At 35.8% G+C, this 4,011-nt stretch overlaps 1 pseudogene; it reads right to left on the bottom strand.

Moving 5' to 3' along the window:
• The window catches only part of LOC107558866 (ATP-dependent DNA helicase Q5-like), a 29,842-nt pseudogene that overhangs the window by 8,722 nt on the left and 17,109 nt on the right, over nt 1-4,011 (bottom strand).

Genomic DNA, 4,011 nt, shown 5'->3' with positions numbered 1-4,011 from the left:
GTGACGTGGCAAAGGGATCTCATTATAATATTACCGCCCCTTAATCTGTAAGTTTCCACCCACGGCGCCTTCATCAGCGACAACGGTGTACCAGCTCTAACGCCATGGAGAAAGTTTGAGCAAAACATGCTAACTGTTCTGTGTCTGGCTGCACAGACGAGCACAGAACACTTTTTAGATCTAAAATAAACATGTGATTTATTTCCCAGCTGTTTACCTTCACAGACATAACCCACTGTTTTTGTAACTCGTGTGTGTTTTTAACGTAAGCTTGTGTGTGAATGAGAACTTAGTTTAGTACTCTCATGCTGTGACAGCCGCTTTCTGTGCGTGTGCTTCGGGTGTGTGCGCTCAGAAAATCGTACATCAGAAGTTATATGATATAAACATGATAATCAGAACCAAAACAGATGTTTTTAGCAGGTCCGAGCTGTAATGGCGCAGCTCTATTCTGGAAAAGGGGGCGGGGAGCAGTAGCTCATTTGCATTTAAAGAGACAGGCCCGAAAAACAGCGTGTTTCTGCTTCCACTCAAAATAGGCATTTTCAGAATTATATAATAAATGATCTGTGGGGTATTTTGAGCTGAAACTTCACAGACACATTCTGGGGACACTTATAGACTCAGAGACTTATATTACATATGGTAAAAAGGGTCTCCTTTAAACTGACACACTGTCGAATTGATTGAATCCTATTTCCTCAAATTATCCTGAGCACGGAAAATGACATATGTATCAACTCTGGAACTGACCTGGTGGAACAAACGTCTCTTTTGTCACTTCTGAACTCTATGAATAAGAAAAGAGAAGTTGGTCATTGGTTTAACATGCTCAAATCTCTGTATCGTCCTAATAGTGATACTGTTACGGCTAGCACTATAAAATCATAACAGATGAGTAGATTTTCATTGTGCACATTTCTGTGCACAACTCAAGGTTATGATTTTGTAATGTGTAACTTATATTGAGAAAGTAAATAGTGTGTTTTGATACATGTTTCGAAGGAAGGAAAACTGAAAATCATTCAGAACTCCTTTCTGTACAGCTCAACTTTATGGGGGAGGCTTCAAACACACAGCTGGAAAACACATGTGGAGGAGAGAGAAACGAGAGAGAGAGAGAGATATGGAGGAATGTTCTGGCACAGACTCAGACTGTGAGAGCGAAGCGAAGGAGGATGTTGTTTTTCATCTGAATGTCTCACTGTACTTGTGTGATTGTGTGTCATTAAATGTGAGCACATTCCCCCTAACTGTCATTATTGTAATGCAAAAAAATCCCATTCTCATTACTGCAATGTGCAGAAATATAATTTAAATTATGAAGTACTTCATGTTAGCATTTACTGCACTGCTTTCCTAAAAATGTTTTAGAAACTGCACGTTATTTTTTATATACACTACTGTCCAAAAGTTTAGGGTTTGTAAGATTTTTTTTATATGTTTATTCAGCAAGGATGCATGAAATCATCAGAAGTGACAGTCAAGACATTCATAATGTTATAAAAGATTTCGGTTTCAAATAAATGCTGTTCTTTTGAACTTTCTATTCATCAACAAATCCTGGGAAAATGTATCATTTTTTTCTACAAAAATATTTAAAAAACTGTTTTCAGCATTAATAATAATAAGAGATGTTTCTTGAGCAGCAAATCATCATATCAGAATATTCAGCTTTGCATCACAAAAATAAAATACTTTTTAAAAAAAAAGTTATTTCAGACAGTAATAATATTTCACAATGTTAATGGTTTCAATATTAATGCAGCCTTGGTTAGTATGAGAGACTTCTTTCAAAAACACTTAAGAAATCTTACCGACCCCAAACTTTTGAACAGCTGTGGACGTCTCCGTTCCCTCCTTCAGGGAACGAGGGTTATATACGTAACCGAGACGTTTTACAGTCATGAAAATTATTAATGGGAATCCTGGGAATTTCAAAAACTATGAAAAGATGAAAAGCAACTGGACTCATTATACTGTGTACAAACCACCAGCAATGCAACAATATTCCAGTGACAAGCATTGTTTTGTCAAAGCTAAAACAAAAAATGCTGCACAACGACAACTAAATCTATCAGTCAATCAAAACAATGACAAACTCTTCCAACTCTTTAGAGTTTTCATTGTGGAACTTTTTATATAATATAATTTATCCATGGTTGGCAATGGAATCTTTTATGGAAGCCTGTTTCTGCCACTGAATAAAAAATAAAACAAGGTAATTGCGGCTTTTTATCTCACAATTCTGACTTTTTTTTTCTCGCAATTGCGAGTTTACGTCTCACAATTCTGACTTGTTTCTCAGAATTGCAAGATATAAACTCACAATTGCGAGTCATAAAATCAGAATTGCGAGATATAAACATGAAATTGTACAAAAATGAGTGGAATAGTAAAATTTATTTTCCTCAGAATTGGACTATTGGACAATTATGGAAGCCCGTTTCCACCACTGAATAAAAATTTTTTTTAAGTTATTCCAACTTTTTATCGCACAATTCTGACTTTTTTTTTTCTCGCGATTGCATGTTTAACGTCTCACAATTCTGACTTTTCTCACAGAACTGTGGGATATAAACTCGCAATTGCGAATTATAAAGTCAGAATTGCGAGATATAAATTCTGAGATATAAACTCACAATTCTGACTTTTTCTCTCAGAATTGCGTAAAATATAAACTCACAATTGCAAGTTATAAAGTCAGATTTGCGAGATATTAACTCGCAATTGCAAGCAAAAAAGTTTGAACTGCGAGATATAAACTCGCAAATTCAAGAAAAAAAAAAATTTATATCCCACAATTCTGAGACAAAAATATCAGAATTGTGAGATAAAAAGTCGCAATTACCTTGTTCAGTGTCGGAAATGGGCTTCCATAAATTTTTGGAGTGCAAAGTGAACTGGATATGTTTTGAGATTCACTATTTGTCCTTTTGCTAGTGAGTGCCCCGTCCGTGTGCTCACCCTTCTCAGCATCATCTGTTTCCTGAAGAGATCTCAGAGCTCTTTCTTCCTCTTCTCGGAGTCATCTTCCTCATTGCCCCATTCCTCATCATATCTGCACACACACACACACACACACACACAGACGCTCCGAGTCTCCACAGACTAACAGCTCTGATCAATACAGTACGGATGGTGGCGTGTCTGCACCTTGAAATGAAGAATGATGGAATCATTAAAGAGAATACGAAATAATTCCAAACTCTCATGACATGGAATGAAAGATTGTACAAATTATTGTCATTTTAACGTTAGAGACTAGGGCTGCACGATAAATCGCATGCGATATTTAACGCGCATCTTGTCAGTAAAGCCATTCTGTAATCAGCGGTAAATCTCCATCACGTGTGTGCTTTCACATTGAGCAGCATTAACTACACAGAGCCGTTGTTCACCGACGAGCTGCGCAAAACATGCGCAAAATATGAACGTGGTTTTGCGCAGCTTGTCAGTGAATCGGCTTTACTGACAAGACGCGCGTTAAATATCGCAGCCCTAGTAGAGACTGTAAAAATTCTAAGGTAAAAGCCTGTTATTTGGTTAATAGTAAATTCCATTACTATGTACAGCAAAACACTGTAATAGATCTAATGAGGCATTTTATGTCATTTTACAGAAAAACACTGTTAAATGTACAGTTTTCTGCATAATCTTAGCATTTATAGTGAAAAACAGTAAATTGACATTCCCAGAATTAATTCTCTGTGTGACACTTCACATTTGATTTTCATTGGAAAACTTTTGTTCTTATCAGTCATGTGCATTAAGGTTTTTTATGTTACATGTTATTTATGGTAGCTACTTATGTTGTTAAAAACAATGTTAATTGCATTATTTTAGTGTTGTGTGTTACCATGATGGTGTTGAGTGTTATGGTTATTTTTCTCAGCTTGTGGAATAGCAATTCTTTATGTGGCTATATTTTAGTAATTTGGTATATTAACATTATTTCAGTTAATTAAATACATATTCAACCTGTAAACTTCAAATGTAGCTAACATTTTT

The sequence above is a fragment of the Sinocyclocheilus grahami genome, unplaced genomic scaffold (genome assembly GCF_001515645.1).
Source record: "Sinocyclocheilus grahami isolate Dianchi unplaced genomic scaffold, SAMN03320097.WGS_v1.1 scaffold663.1, whole genome shotgun sequence".
Taxonomy (NCBI): Eukaryota; Metazoa; Chordata; class Actinopteri; order Cypriniformes; family Cyprinidae; genus Sinocyclocheilus; species Sinocyclocheilus grahami.
The sequence above is the reverse complement of the archived record's forward strand: the minus strand, read 5'-3'. Positions and strand labels throughout refer to the sequence as shown.